The sequence below is a fragment of the Bos indicus x Bos taurus genome, chromosome 1, assembly GCF_003369695.1.
Source record: "Bos indicus x Bos taurus breed Angus x Brahman F1 hybrid chromosome 1, Bos_hybrid_MaternalHap_v2.0, whole genome shotgun sequence".
In the NCBI taxonomy this organism is placed as follows: domain Eukaryota; kingdom Metazoa; phylum Chordata; class Mammalia; order Artiodactyla; family Bovidae; genus Bos; species Bos indicus x Bos taurus.
The window spans coordinates 35,117,611-35,134,937 of record NC_040076.1 but is presented as its reverse complement, the minus strand read 5'-3'; the positions used below and the strand labels follow the sequence as shown (position 1 = coordinate 35,134,937).

Sequence of the window (17,327 nt, the reverse complement as noted above, 5' to 3'; positions counted from 1 at the left end):
TCATATTTTCACAGTTTAATATGAGAATTTCATATCTTCTCTCTCTACTTTATATGTGAAAATTACAATTTAGGCTACAAACTAGCCTTTTCAAAACATATAATTAAAAATTTAGTATTTCTATATTATAAAAATTTAAGACAATCCCTCATAAAAGAGGTCTGGGCATTCAGTTTATTGAAATCTTGTTAATATGTATTTAGACTCAGTTGTGGAATTCTTTCTAGCTGAATCTAACTTTTACATGGTCTTTACAATAGCACAAACAATAATCATATTTAGTGATTATCTGCTCCATGTACAGCATAAAGAAGTATAAAGAAATATTAGATAAGTTAATTGCCAAATTAAGAATAACATATTTTAGTGATGACAAGTAACCCTACAAGAAAAGTTATTGTATTAGGAGGGCTAAATTTGTAGTCAAGAATAGCAAGTTGATTTGACATATCAGAACAGTCTTCATAGTTTAAAATCATTTTTATGATAACAGCTACTGCATTTGGAGATGTGGAGAGTCTAAGTACAAGCCTGAGATCAGCTGGAATAGGATACTGACTTATAAAGAAGGCTGTACAGAAGTTGTTTACTCTCAACTTTTCCCCTGAATGGCTACCCTTGACTTTATTACCAGAAGGATGATGTATGAGTTTCCTACTGCTGCTGTAACAAATTATCACAACCTTAGTGACTTAACTCAAATGTAATATTTTAGTTATTGATCCTGGGAATCTAAAATGGGTCTTAATGGACTAAAATGAAGGTTTCATCAGGAATGTATTCCTTCTAGAGGCTGCCTGAATTCTTTGGGCCCTTGCTCCTTTCTTCATCTTCAAGTCTTGCAGGTTAGCATATTCAAATCTGTCTCTGACCCTATCTTCTAACCTTCTTCTACATGGAAGGTAACTTGTGATTACATTGGACGCAGTCAGACACTCAAGGAAAATTCCCTTGTTTTAAAGTCAGCTGATTAGCAACTTGGATTCCATCTAGACACTAATTTCCTTCTGCCATGTAACAAAGCATATTCATAGGTTTCAGGCTTTAGGAGGCAAACATCTTTGAGGAAGAGCATTCTGCCTGCCAGAAGTGAGGCTATGTTTTTACAAAAAGCATGAATCATTGTGCTGCTTGGCATTCTTTGGGATATTTGAGTCGTAGATTGTTTCCCCAGTCGTTTGCAACACCACCCATGTGGTTCTAAAGAGCACTGTTGACCCCATGACGTGAATAGACTGCTCTTTTCTACTACTATACATCATAGTCAGCTGTGCTCAAAATATTAACCTATCTTTTTTTCATTTTGGTGGGAGTATTCCTGATGCTTTCTCACATCAGCTCTAGCAGATTTCTATGAAAGGGAGTAAAAGACCTTTGGACAAAGGTTTGTCCAAAAGATCAGGATCTTGTTTGTACAAAAGATCAGGATCCATCAGGATGGGACATGGAATTTTTCATTGAAACAGACTTGGCTTAATGCTTTGTTCTAAATTCTTTCATATGGATATAGTATGTTTGTATTTAACGACAGTTTTATTTAATTGATATTTAATTTTGGACTCAAGCTGCATTCATAGTGTTGACAATCAACATATTTAAATGTTTAGATGACTGACTTCCTTTTTCTTTTATTCTCCACATGTTTGACAACTAAGGTTTCAATAAACTTTATATCAAGTCAACAATATTCAACCGTCATTTAGCATATACTTTAAATACTTTTCAAAAATGCACATTGGATTAATGCCACTCAATTTTATTGTAAGAAATAAATACATTTCCTGGGGAAGGAAATGGCAACCCACTCCAGTATTCTTGCCTAGAAAGTGCCATGGACAGAGGAACCTGATGAGATCCATGATGAGTCCATGAGATCACAGAGTTGGACATGACTGAGATACTGAGCACAGACCAGAATGCTCAATAATTTATTCAGTCATTTATTTCTTCATTTTTTCATTCACTTATGCTAGAGTTTTAGAGGTGAAGGGGATTTTAAAAGTTGTCTATTACAAGTTCTTCATTTTACAAATAGCTATCATGACCCATAACAAAGAATTGCCGAAGCTCACTGTCGTTCAGTGGGGGTTCTACAAGGAACCCCAGTGACTCAGATCTCAAGTCAGTGCTTGTCCTGTCCTATAGATCTGTTTTAATAAAGAAGCAAATAATAAAGAAGAATAAAGAAAGGATCTGGAAGGCAGTCTTTGAGAAATGTGCAGGCATTGAGACATTTTGCTTTACGAAGAAATGATGGTATGTTCCTACGACTTTCAGTGCCCAGGATATAATTCATGTAGCTCATTGAGGTCAGTTGTGTAAATATGAGAGGTCAGCCCTTTGGGAAAACTCCCCATTCTCTTGGATACATTTCAGGATACATTTGAGCTAGGAAATTTTTTCTTTCAACAAGTGATTTCTGCCATCAATACGGAGATTCAGACCACTAATATTTTTATAAGTATATTCTGATTTTAATGAAGACAGAAAGTTATTTTAGGTCAGAAGCATAAATGGCAAAGCTGAACTCAGTCCCTGAAAGGAATGATCCAGAAAAGAGTTTGGGAACATGAGGGTGGGATTGGGAATATGAGGGTGGGAAGCCTTTATCCACAATCTGCTAAAGAATTTAGAAAGTGATGAAGGCACTTCTCGTGAACAAGTCAGAATATACACATGCACTCAGCTCATCATTCAATTTCTAAAACATTAGAAACAGTTCTTAAGTCTCACAGTTCCCTCAAATTCAGTGTAAGGTTATTCAGGTTAGAATGGTGAAATAGAGACTGACAGAAAATACTAGTATTTCTTTGGGACACATTCTGCATTTAAGAAGCAAAAGGCACAAAAATAGACAGGGCAAGCATTTTACCTAAATTAAAATCATGAAGATGCAGTATCCTCCAGAATATGATTTAAAAATTGAAAAATAAATTACAAAAAATTTTATGTCAAAATAATGCTTAATGACAAAGAAGACTTTCCAAAAGTGAGTCAGAAATGTTGGTGAAATAAGTCATATGAATACAAGTGTAAATTATGGTTAACCATCATTTTAGTAATACCTGATGTTACAAAAGTGGGCGGTTGCTTTTTCTACATCTTGCACATAACGCACATTACGTAGAAAAGCAGATCTAAGCACAGAGTTCTGCTACCAAGGGAGGATGGGGACTTTCTCCTTGGGGGTCATAAATATAGTTTTCCATCTGCTGGAAACTGTTTAGGTGAAACATGCCTGAAGTCAGGGCCTGGATCAGATGATCTCTGGGGGTCTCTTCCAGCCTTTTGAGTCTTTGAGAGAAATTTCTAATCAGCATGTTAATGACTACTTTAAATTTGTATTCTGGTTTCCTTGAAGATAATTACCAGAAACTCTAAGCAGAGAATAGCATTTCTAAATGCCTGTTTAAGAGATGAAGAGAAAGAAGAAAGAAAGAAAGGAAAAAAAAAAGATTCTGTTTAAAAAGAAAAAAAAAATAGAGGTAAGAAAATGTGACCCACTCGATATCAGAGAAAGCAATTACCTGAGAAGATGGTATGGTTCGGCGGTCTTGGTAACGTCTGAGAAAGTCCAAGGATGCTGGATCTTTTCCTTGTTCTTAGATGTCTTGCTGTGTGACACAGGGCAAGTCACTTGACCTTGGTTTCTTCATCTGAAAATGCAAGACCCCAGGAGTTGTGCTTGATTACCTGACTAATATCAAGGTACAGGAACTAAATGAAGAATGGAATTTCATTTTGGGCTTCATCACTGCTGCAGCGATGACAGATGGGAATAACATGAATTAGGTTACTCCTGCGCTTCATTAACTGACAGGAAAAAAGTCTCAACAACATGGATGGTAAACTAAACTTTGAAAACACTTTAAAAAATCTTAATTTGGATATTATAGGATGATAAATATGGCAAAGATGTATTTAATTTCTACATAATAGAAAATCAACTTTAATATTATTCTATATGTTCAATTAATTTAGTTTCTCCAAAATTAACCAGAGAAGAAAAGGAGTGGGGTAAATATATGCTATAGGCCAATAAGTTCCCTTTCTATACCTAGTCTTTAGAGGGGGAAAGGCCTTTATATTAATGTTGATGTATAGCTGCTTTATAAATAACAAAAATGTATCAGTCCAAATTATTTTTCTCCCTATGTCCTCCTTTTCTTTACCAGTAGTAAAATAAGTTTAGTCTAAATTTTCATATGTTTTTGACACAAAATGTCATTTACCCTAGGTGACTAAGCTGACAAGTTTCCACATAGGGTTAAGAGCTTAGCTCCATGCTATTTCCAACACATTTTTCCCACCAGAGAGTTTTGTTTGTTTTAGTAAATATGTCCTACATGTGTATGTATAACTGAATCACTTCGTTGAACAACTAAAACTAAAACCAAATTGTAAATCAGCTATACTCCATTATAAAATAAAAATTTTTAAATGTCCTAAATAAGAAATCAAATGAGGAAGGAATTAAGCTTATACCTAACACAGAAGATAATACTTTCCAATAATCAGCTAAAACTTATCTCTGAGTACTACTAATAATCATTACCTATGTTTTAATGAATAATATATTCTACTTACAGTGAAAGAGCCAAACTCATTCTGGAAAAGTAGTTGGCATTTTGATTAAAGATTGCAATTATCTGCAGCTTTTTGTTCATGAATGCTAAGGGGAGGGCAGAGATATCACAGGAAATACTGCTCCACGTGAGGTTTGGGGAATCATAAATTCTGGTTCCGACTCTGCTATTCAGGTTGTGGATGGCATTATACCTTAGTCCCACCATCTGTACAGTATGAATAATCATATTTCTCTAACTCACAGGTGTGTTGTAAAGAGCAGACAATAAAAAGTAACGGAACATACAAGCATCCTAAGAGCCCAGATGATAAGGAAAACAAATGGTTAAGAGATACAAAGTAAGTGAGTTGAACTTTCTAATAAAACTCTGAGAATCACATTTAATCTGATAACAAAAAATCTTTTCTGACAATGTCCTCCTACCAAGATTTTCATAAGGCTCAATTTTATTTACAAAATGTGCATGATTTGGACTTTCGGTTTTATTCCAGAGTCTGTGAGGGGCAACAAAAGAGAAACACACTTCCCAACCTTGCAGCATTTGGTATGTCTTATGTGAGGGATCAGCAAATGGTACATTCTCACTGTGAATCTATGCAGTATTTAATATTGAATTACAACTTTAATTGAAAGAGTGAAAAGTATACTTTAGTTAAATAAGAGGGACTAGGATAACTGTTAGGAGCTGAATAAATGTCTTTTTATTCCAGGTATTGACATTTATTAACATGACACAGGTAAAATGCCCAGCAAGCCTTTGTGTTTCTTCCTTCAAAATTTGGGATTCCAAGGATACCAAGTCAATATGCCTAATTTAGATAAAATATTTACCCCTGGATATTCAGATACACTCACAATAGGCAGGTTAGAGTATAATATAATCATGTTTAATATAATCAAGCTTCCCTAGTGGCTCAGACAGGAAAGAATGTACCTGCAATGCAGGAGATAGAGGTTCAGTTCCTGGATCAGGAAGAAGCAGCCCAGGTCAGATTCAATTCCTGGGCTGGAGAAGGGAATGGCTACCTACTTCAGTATTCTTGCCTGGAGAATTCCATGGAAAGAGGAGCCTCGTAGGCTACAGTCCATGGGGTTGTAAAGAGTCAGACATGACTGAGCAACTAACACTTAGCCTATTATTGGGTTGTTCGCAGATACAGGAAAATCTTTGTGAACCAAGAAATCACCCCCTTGACTTCTATAAGCATATTACTAAATGTTATTAAAAGCAAGTTATATCCTTTGGTATATGGGAGACAGATAAATGTCTTCTCTTCATGCTTAAAAGAACATTTCCTGTTTCTGCTGCTGCATAAACACCTTTTTGCTTTAACTCCTTTACCCACCATTATCGAAAACCAGAGTTTTGAAATGTGGGGTTAAAAGTTGTGAAGTTGTGTGTCTCCAGTTCCTTTCTTTATATGACTTTCTGTGAAGACTTTGTTCTCAACATTCCAGCTTTTTTTTTTTTTTTTAAAGAAAGCAATCTCATTCAGCTTCTTTAAATAAACAACACAAATAAATAAGTTGAGGATCTCTGGTTTAGTGTTAGGAAAATCAGAAGGAAAGAGAATTTCAAGGGTGGGTAGTCAAAATTGTGAAAATCATGAATAGTGGATGAAAAGTATGAGTGAGAGAAAAAGGAAGTGCAGTTTCACTGGCGTAGGAGCAGAAGATCAAAATGCTTTAAGATACAGAGCAAATGATGGTGAGAAAGAAAGTGGGGTCATCGACTAAAGAATATACTTCAAAATTTTTAGAATTAAAAAGTAGATTTTTTTTTCAAGATAATTGAGATATAACCTCATAACATCTTGTGGGCTGAGTGTATGGGTCTGGGAAAACTCAGTTTGTGGACCAAGCGTACTTAGGGGAAATGTGAGAAATGCCTTCAAGTTTTGTACAGGACTCTCAGTAATCCACACATTGTCAACCTTGAATGGGTGCCCATGAGTATTTTTACCTTTTTAAAAAAATTATTCATAATTTTTATCTTTTTCGTCCTTCTGATTTTCCTTACTCCCAAAGGACCAAGGTCAACAGTGTACCTTGCTGTCAGGGCAACTAATATTGGTTTTGGATTTCATCCTGTCCTGAGTTTGGAATAGTTTAGAGCATCTGGATTCCTTTGAGTATAACATGCAAAAGGTAAACATTTCTCTACTAATCTTGACAACCTTAAAGGAAGAAAGGGCACAAAAGGAACAAGAAACTTCTATTCCCCCATGAGTGCTTTTATACTATCGTGAAAGCTCCTAGTGAAGGCAAAGACTGAAACTGGTGGTACCATTGATTTTCAAACTGAGGTGAAGACTACCTACATCACCATCAATGCCATATTTATCTATATCATAGGTGTGCCAGGCAAAGAGCATGGGAAAGTTAAGCTTCAGAAAGGAAAATTAATCTCTTTGCCTCTGAGATTTAAGCAAATAAAGAAAGAGAGGAGAGAAAGAGATTGGATGAGCTTTATGGAGGAGTAAACATGTTATCACATAAATAGCTTACAATATCTGAATTCTCTAAGTGATGTAGGAGGTAAAGCCCTCTATTAAGAAATAAGTAAATGGGTTGGATTGTGACTGGATAAAAGTCAAGAACAACAACAAAATAATCAAGAATTTCTGAAATTGTCACTTGCTGAATTCCATAGAAGTCAATAATATCCTGTTGTTCCTATGGGATAATACTTGTCCAATATTTTAACAATTGATGGCAACTTAAAATCAGTGCTGAATAACTCTTAACGTAACTGCTCTTTCCAGCACATACAGGGACTCCATCATGGCACTTCATACAGTAACTTAAATTGAGTTCTGTGCATTGTTGAAAATGTCGTCAGAATGATTATTCTGTGATTCAGCATTGAAACAGTAAGTTATTTTGTACTTAGAAAGACATGGGAATGGAGCAGTGGGACATTAATTTGATATTAATGAAGCAAATGTTAATCAGAGGAGAAATGAACACAATTCTATAATTTCTTACCAAAAAAACAACCAAAAGCATTAGTGAGATCCAAGAACATAAGACATGCATATATTTATTAATGAGATGTCTGTAAAAAGATTGGCAATCACTCACCAGGCTCTGTAACTAAAGGAAAGAGAAATATCCATGTATCTCAGCCTAGATGGATGAAGTTTCAAATTATTGAGAAGATGGTATGACCAACTTCGTTGTAACACAGATTATTTTTAAAATGCTTGACATCCATTTTCCAGAAACTTCAGCAAATTTAATATTACCTCTTTCACTTCCAGCAACATGTGATTCAGTTGAAGAAAACTGAATAAATTCCAATTTTGTCAAATAGGATAAGCTGATGAATCCTGCAACTCTCTGACATGCCTCCAAGTTAGACCATCAATACCAAAGCACTGAGAAGATGAAGATTATGGACATGGATGAAGAAAGACACTGTATCACCAAGAAATTGTGCATAATTGCCAATGTTCAAATGTTTCCTCCATGTTGCATTTTAACCTCAAAATATTTCTGAAAATTATCTCCTCAGAAATGTTACTCCATATTTCTATGCACATACATAGGTTCATGTACATGCACAGTCGGTTGAAAATTGTCTGAACTATAGACTGGATATATGTTTTCTGGAAGAAACAAGTAGGAGCCTACCCTAGTGAATTGCAATGTTTACTTCTTGATTTATTTAGTGGGCATGCACTGAACCATTTTGAACATAAACTTACCCAAAACTATAATGACTTAGTTGTTAATTGCTGCCATTGTGAGTGGATAACTGCAACCTCATGATTTTCAATCAACCAATCATTTAAGGACCATTTAAAGGAGGGTGTGAGCCCTTGTTGCTGAAAGACAGCTATTTGTTAACACCTGAAGATTAATCTAGTGTCAGATATAAAAACTGCCAATTGGGAATCTAAATGAAAGTCTTGAAGGAAACAGTGACTATGTAAAAAATAACCATGCATCAGAAACACATTTAGTAGGACAAAAGATGACAATTAATATGAAAGCATGCTCACTGATGAAGGAATAAAAAAAAATTCAAAAAAGTAGTCTCTGAAAGTAAACATATTTCAGAAATTGCATATCAATTGAATTTGAGACTTAGAAAATTATGTATCATCCCCAAAGTGATATAGTCTTATATTTTCTTTAAATATATTCATAAATTATATTTAATTTTTTTTACATCTAGATAAGTCTAAAGGCTCTTCCAATAGTATAAAATAAAAAATATATATTTCAGGAAAGTATATCATTTTATTGGCAGATTTTTTCCTTCTCAATTGCACATAAGAGATGGTACTTCTGAGAACTGATGTCATATTAGATTAAATAAAGTACTATAATAGGGATTTTCACAATGTTATTTGTCACCATTTTTTCTATCTACTCTCATGCATCCATCTATTTGTACAATCCATAATAAGTAGCACTTTTGTTCTAGGAATTCTACTAAAAACTAGGGATAGAAAGTCTTATGAGGTATAGTCTTGAGATTAATGTCATTACAGTCTAGCTGAGGAGAAAAGGAGAAGTAAATAGCTATAAGGTGATAAGCATTGTATTGTGCTGTGCTTAGTCACTCAGTCATGTCCAACTCTTTGCAACCCCATGGACTGTAGCCAACCAGGATCCTCTGTCCATGGGATTCTCCAGGCAAGAATACTGGAGTGGGTTGCAATGCCCTCCTCCAGGGGATCTTCCCCACCCAGGGATCGAATCAAGGTTTCCAGCATTGCAGATAGATTCTTTATCGTCTGAGCCACCATGGAAGCCCAAGAATACTGGAATGGGTAGCCTATCCCTTCTCCAGGGGATCTTTCCAACCCAGGAATCAAATCAGCATCTCCTGCATTGCAGTTGAATTCTTTACGAGCCAAGCTACCAGAAAAGCCTAGGCACTGTATTATATATGTGTGTATGTACAAAAACATTATTATTGGAGTAACTATAAAGTCACTGGCTCTGCCTGGGAGATTCTGAGAAAACAGAAGAAATATTAGGGGTTAAATCATGAATAAGTGCTTATTAGACAAAAAGGGAACACATTTTGAGTAGAGGGAACAATATATGCCAAGATCAGAGTGACAGAAACAGCAATATTAGAGGAACTTAAGAGGAATAAACTGGAAACAGATTTTGAAGTATTTAGTTTGCAATGAGAAGATTGTAGTAATTGGAATCACTGAAGACTTCTCCAGCATTTGATTTTTAAATTTTTTTTTATAAATTGTACATGACAAAAAATTGACTGTTTTAGTCATTTTAAGTGTACAGTTCCATAGTATAAGTGCATTCACGTTGGACTGCTAACATTAAATTTGAGAAGGTCATTTTGTGGTAGGTAAACTGGAGTTCAAAGTCATTAACAAACAGTGAATTGAGTATTTTTATTGAGGTATGATAGGACCAAAATTAGAACTGGAGACTAGAAGATAGAGACTACTAAAATAAAGTTTGTAGGAGGGGGATTATTTAAGGCAGGTGGTGCTAGTAGTGAAGAATCTGCCTGCCAATGCAGGAGACACAAGAGACAGCAGGTTCGATCCCTGGGTCAGAAAGATTCCTTGGAGGGGGAAATGGCACTCCACTCCAGTATTCTTGCCTGGAAAATCCCATGGACAGAGGAGCCTGGCGGGCTACAGTCCACAGGGTCACAAAGAGTCAGACATGACTGAGAGACTTAACACTTTTACCTAAAGAACAAAGAGTCAATCAATAAAGGAGACCGTGAAGGAATAGCGAAAGAAAGGATTAAGAGATGCAGACAGCGTAAGCATCAAGAAAGGAAAGTATTTCAAGTGACAAGAGCACCTAACTGTGTGAAATATTAGTACTCAAATAGAATAAAACTTTTTAGATAGTTCACTGGATTTGACAATTAGGAGTCATCGGTGAGTATAGGAAGAGCAGTTGTATAAGATAATTGGGGATGAAGTCATGGGCATAAGTGAGAATATAGTGAGTTGAAAGAAATATAGTGAATTGAAACAATAGTAGGAATAGTAAGAATATGAAAGAATAAGAATGATGATAGTTGCTATTCACGGACCACTTACACAGTGCTGGGGACTGCGCGAGTGTTATGGACCATGATGACATATAATTGTCCTACAAAATTTTCGCCATAGGTATTAAAATGTTATAGACTTAGAAAATTTATATAACTTGCCTGAGGATATACAGCCTATTATAAAGGCTAAACCCAGGTTTTTACTACTCTATATACCATTGACAAGGATATTTACAGAATTAAGAACAAAGTATTTTTTCAAGATGTTTGACCACAAAAGGAAGGAAGAAGATGAGTCAGTAACTGAAGGAGATAGTCATATTGAGGAAACTTGTTTTATTTATTTATTTTTTTATTTTGAGGGGATTGGTATGAGAGGCAGAGTTTTTAGATTGAGCAAATTGAACAGAACTCAAATTGTTTTATAATAATTAGTTTAGAAAAACAGAGTTTTGATACTGTAAAGATAAAGAAGATATTTTGTGGAATGAGAGCCCAGAGTAGGAAGAATAAAATTTGCAGTTCATGGGTCAAAAGTTTACTCTCTGAGAATAGGAAAAATCTGGATTCACAGAAGAAAAGGAAAAAAAGAATGTATGGCATTACATACAGATAACTGAGCATGGTAGTAAACTTATGGAGTTTTTGAGTGATACTCAGTTTTTTTTTTTTAACAGTGTAGAATATGTTTGGGGTTTTGAAAGGCATATAATAGTAAGCACAAAAAAATGTCTCAAGGAACTGGAAGAGAATTATAATAGTAAGCACTTTGGTCAGAGAAGGCAGTGGCACCCCACTCCAGTACTCTTGCTTGGAAAATCCCATGGATGGAGGAGCCTGTAGGCTGCAGTCTGTGGGGTCACACAGAGTCGGACACGACTGAGCGACTTCACTTTCACTTTTCACTTTCATGCATTGGAGAAGGAAATGGCAACCCACTCCAGTGTTCTTGCCTGGAAAATCCCAGGGATGGGGGAGCTTGGTGGGCTGCTGTCTATGGGATCGCACAGAGTCAGACACGACTGAAGCGACTTAGCAGCAGCAGCAAGCACTTTGGTAGCATAGTTCAAATGAGCAACTAGAACTTGAATGGACTCCAGTAAATATTTTCATGTTATTCATCATGACCAGTGTGTAAGGCATTGATAATAAAAGAGAATTGAAGGCAATTCTTGCATTGATCCATGGATAGTGAGGTCATATGGGCTTCCCAGGTGGCTCAGATGGTAAAGAATCTTCCTGCAGTGCACTAGTCCAGTGTTCAGTCCCTCGGTTGGGAAGATCCTCTGGAGAAGGAAATAGGAACCCACTCCAGGATTCTTACCTGGAGAATTCTATGGACAGAGGAGCCTGGCAGGCTATAGTCCATGGGATCACAAAGAGAAGGACATGACTGAGCAACTAACACACACACTAAGGGTACAATACTAGAAAGATGAGAAAGGAAGAGAATTCAGAAAAGTGGCACACAGCTGATAACCAGGCGGGAGTTACTTATAGAACTGTTGTTTGGTGTCAGAGCAGAAATGTAGTGCAGACAAACAGTGAGAACTATGAAATAATAAGTGATTGTGTAAAGAATTTCAGAATGTAAACTTTCAGAATCACCCCTGACAGTTAACTAGTTTTAGTGTCTCATCATGAAATACTTCTGCTAAAGAAGGAGGAATGAGAAATGCCCAAATTAAAATCATATCTGGTAAGGTAAATAGCTTAAAAATGTGAATTTTACCCCTAGTTAAGTAATTCTTCTAGCATATCTTTCACTAGCAGCTTTGAAAAAGAAAAATAATTCTCAAGAATACAGCTCTTACAAAAACACACTGATTCCTGTACCTAACTTCTGAGTTCATGAAAAGCAATCCTTTTTCTCACTGCTATCTTAAACAGACCTACTACTAGTACACAGGGCTAACTGTAGTACCTTTTGAACCCCAAATGCTGGTTAATATGGGTGTTGCTGTTAATCTACTTCTAGAAGCCTGTATTTTCTTCAAGGTTAAAGCTTGGATTCATGAGAATAATAACCATTCCTCTTCTTTAGCAGTTAATTTTTGTGTTTATGATCAGCCCTTGAAAACTGTCAATCATTTTTGAAGAAATTTGGTCATGGTTTTTTATCTCTTTGTTACTAAGACCAAGCTTAAATATTTGCATAGTATAAATTTGTATAATGTACTCCATCAGCATTTATGTGATAGTTTATTATTTTATCTCTTCTATTGTTTTCTCACTCAATGTTTTTTTAAAGTTTGTTTCAATGACAAAAGCACCCAAAGATAGAATATAAGCAAATATCCATGCCGACTATGTTTAACATTTTACTATTTAGATTAAGTTCTGGATAATAAAGCAAGAGATTTCTTACTTAGTTGCATCTGATTCATGTTTTTTTCTTTTTTTTATCTTAATCAAAAGTATAGAAACTACCCAAAAACTGAAATCCAAATCAGGTAACCTCTATTTACACATTTTCTTCAAAACTAACTTATTTTGAATGTAAGCAAGATGGGCTCTTACCATGTGTCCTGATCAGTTCAAACACTGCTTATCACAAGATCTTTTCTGATTTCCCCAGGCAGAGTTAATTACCTCCATGTCTCAAACAACTCTGCTCATGTATGTCATTTATCATATTGTATTGTGCAATCTGTTTATACATCTGAATCTTTCTTTAGACTTTGACTCAACTGGGTATAGAGGCTGTCTTATTTACCTTTGAATCCATGAAAGCAATAAATGTCTGACTCAGATTCTATGTAATTCAAGACAAGTCTTTACACATTTGAGTTACAGTAATTGCATAAGGAAAGTTGTACAAACCCTCAGCATACAACTTGATGAATAATAAAGAGTACCCAACTTTCATTATGAATTTTTCCCCCAGAATCATTCTCAGTTACCTTTCATTCAGAGGGACTCACAGAGCTACACTTATGATTCCTCAGTCACTAAACCTTTTCCTTGTCCAACAGTAACCACACTCAAACTTCCGTAAATAGTAAGAAACTATTTTACATTGTTGTTTTGGTCCTATGTGAATAAATCTGTGCCTTCTTTATTTTTCTCTTTATTTTATATATATCTGTATATATATGAGTTTGTATTTTATTCATATATATATGTACATATATATATAAGATGACAAGTTCAAGGATGACAAGATCAAGAATAATTCAAACTTAACTAATTTAACTATTTCAATGAAAGTGTCAAGTAGTATTAATTAGGCTTATCTAATTTAAACACCTTGTATGTATGATATACTAAAACATAGCTGACAATCATTTATCTTCCAGCGACAGAGAAACAGATCCCTCCAATGTGATGGTATTAGGAACTGAGGCCTTTGTGAGGTAACTAGATTTAGATGAGAACTTGAGGATTGGGTCTTGGATGATGGGATTAGAGGCCTTATAAGGGACATTAGGTAACACTAGTGGTAAAGACAAAGTGCTAACAAAGGTCCATCTAGTCAAAGCTATGGTTTTTCCAGAGGTCATGTATGGATGTGAGAATAGGACCATAAAGAAAACTGGGCAACAAAGAATTGATGCTTTTGAATTGTGGTGGTGGAGAAGACTCTTGAGAGTCCCTTGAACTGCAAGGAGATCAAACCAGTCAATCCTAAAGGAAAATCAGTCCTGAATATTCATTGGAAGGACTAATGCTGAAGCTGAAGCTCCAGCCCTTTGGTTACCTTATGTGAAGAACTGACTCCTTAGAAAAGACAGATGCTGGGAAAGATTGAAGGCAGAAGGAGAAGGGGATGACAGAGGATGAGATGGCTGGATGGCATCACCAATTCTATGGATGTGAGTTTGAGCAAGCTGTAGGAGTTGGTGATGGACAGGGAAGCCTGGTGTGCTGCAGTCCATGGAGTGACAAAGAGTTGGACATGACTGAGCGACTGAACTGAACTGAGTGGTGAAGAATCCACCTGCCAATTCAGGAGATGCAAGACACAGTTTCAATCCCTGGTTGGGAAGATCCCCCAGAGGAGGAAATGACAACCCACTCCAGTATTCTTGCCTGGAAAATCCCATAGATGGAGCAGCCTAGCAGGCTACAGCCTATGGGGTTGCAAAGAGTCAGACACAACTAAGCAACTGAGCACACACACACAAGACACACCAGAGAGCTTGCTCCCTCTCTCTCTTGCGTGGTACACGCAAAGAAGAGGTCATGTGAGCACACAGTGAAAAGGCATCCATCTGCAAGTCGAGAGAAGATATTTAACAAAAACCTAATCATGTTGGCACCCTACTCTCAGATTTCCAACCTCCAGAACTATGAGAAATACATTTCTGTTGTTTAAGCCACTCAGTCTGTGGTATTTTGTTATAGCAGCCAGAGAAAACTAAGACACTGGTATTTACAGATGTTCATGGTATTTGGACCTTAAGCCTGTATATGCATAATGATGTTTCAGCTTCCCAGAATGTGTGCAGGAAATGTACATGAAGCCCAGCTCTGTCTTGCCACAGCTAGTGTGTGTATCGTTTTCAAATTTTGCAACTGAGAGTTCGGTGATAGTTCCTTTTTCCAAAGTTAATGATGCAAGTAAACATTATCAAATTTAGATTAGGTCTTCCACTTAGAGAAATAGTTCTCAATGAATATGATTTTACCCCTCAGGAGACATTTCTGGTTGTCATAACTCATGGTGTAGTGTGGAGGTTGCTAATGAAATATAATGGTTAGAAGCCAGAGATACTGCTAAATCCAGTGCCATAATACTAGAAATGGTAACCCACAATAAAGAATTATGCATCTCTACATGTCATTAGTGCTGAGGTTGAAAACACCTGGCTTAAAAGAAATTTTCATGGAAATAATTTGATTTTATATTAGCTTGGTATTTGTTGGATTTTGGGGATGCCTAAGATTTGAATTACATGTGTCATTTTTCTTTTGCTTTTCATTTTTAACTTCAAGGGATGGAATAACACCAATTTAGGGAAACTTAAAGTTATGACCAACCTAGATAGCATATTCAAAAGCAGAGACATTACTTTGCCAACAAAGGTTCGTCTAGTCAAGGCTATGGTTTTTCCTGTGATCATGTATGGATGTGAGAGTTGGACTGTGAAGAAGGCTGAGCGCCGAAGAATTGATGCTTTTGAAGTGTGGTGTTGGAGAAGACTCTTGAGAGTCCTTTGGACTGCAAGGAGATCCAACCAGTCCATTCTGAAGGAGATCAGCCCTGGGATTTCTTTGGAAGGAATGATGCTAAAGCTGAAACTCCAATACTTTGGCCACCTCATGCGAAGAGTTGACTCATTGGAAAAGGCTCTGAGCTGGGAGGGATTGGGGGCAGGAGGAGAAGGGGATGACAGAGAATGAGATGGCTGGATGGCATCACTGACTCGATGGACATGAGTCTGAGTGAACTCCGGGAGTTGGTGATGGACAGGGAGGCCTGGCGTGCTGCGATTCATGGGGTCGCAAAGAGTTGGACACGACTGAGCGACTGATCTGATCTGAAGGTAAATTAAACTAGAAATAACTGGATAAATTTGGGAGCTAAAAATACTCAAATATTATTTCTCATACATTCTACTTTACAAGTTTCAAAGATGGGGCTGCTCTGGTTTAAATGTCCTTTGGAGCATGCTCAATTCCTGGTAGATATTATTACTTACAGTAGTAATTAAAGATATTCTGAATCATCAAGAAATATTTTTCTCCTCTTAACATTACTGAATTTTATTTCATTAACTATGATACCACATTCTAAACAATTCTTTTCTTGAACTTCCAATTTGATGATATTTTCATTGTCTTTCTATGAAAATTAATAATATGTGAAAATCACTTTTCCAGTGAAAAGGATGCCAGATATAGTCTACTCTTTAGAGCATGAGTCATGAAATATTCCTTTACTTGAATGTTATATCTGGCTTTTAAAAAATGGTTACATATAAGCAGTGACTCTTATATGACTTTGCTGAAGGTAAAACTCTTGCCAGTGGTGTCAGTTTGGTAGAAAAATGCTGTTTATCACTTATTATGCGTTACAATAAAGCATGTGTACTAGTAAAGAATGAGAGGAGGAGAGAGGCAAAGAAAGAGCTGCAGAAGAGATAGATTACATGGGGCTGTGTGTATTATCACCCTGAAGTCAGTAGGGACGCCTGCTAAATGCTCTTACAACTGTAATAGCCTATCTCATGCTAATTCTAGCCTGAAGCTTCCTGACACTTCTTGTTCAGAGATAATGGGGACAAGACTACTCTCTCTCTTTCTCTTTTCTGGTTGAACAGCAGATTTTTTTCTTTTTCTCAAGGACGTCAAATAAATTAAGCAGTCTTTGCAAACATTAATACAAAAGCCTTTTGCTTTGTAGGAATTCCCAGTAATAACATGCAAGAGTTATTACCCTTGATACTTAGTAGATTTTTTTAATGGCTAGCAATAATCATTTTGATTGAATATTGGCTTATAATAGGCTTGTAAAGGAATTCAAGCAGCCTTAACTGCTTTCAACCTTAGCTTCATGTGCCTCAGGAAAATCCTTGCAACAATATATCTTGGAGTCATTAACATGGAAATATTTTATAAAAATGAAAGTTAATACCTATTAGCTTCAAAAGTGAAGCCTATTAAAATGGACTCTTTATATCAATTTTTAGTGCTTTAATATATTATTGATCCTTTTCTTTGAAAGAGGAGATCATTTTATGGCAAGTTGCAGGTTTAATTTCCTTGGACATTCAACTTCTTTTTTAGCAA

General features: G+C 36.1%; 1 long non-coding RNA gene across 2 annotated transcripts; it reads left to right on the top strand.

The window, feature by feature from the left end:
* Positions 1-1,854: 1,854 nt before the first annotated feature.
* Positions 1,855-9,210, top strand: LOC113898837. Of its 2 annotated transcripts, XR_003512762.1 has the most exons (5): positions 1,855-3,708; positions 4,832-4,926; positions 6,617-6,736; positions 7,354-7,461; positions 7,852-7,876. It is a non-coding gene; the product is annotated as an uncharacterized LOC113898837 (long non-coding RNA). The 2 variants fall into 2 exon arrangements; XR_003512779.1 differs by having other exon boundaries at positions 1,855-3,845; positions 7,354-9,210.
* Positions 9,211-17,327: the final 8,117 nt, after the last annotated feature.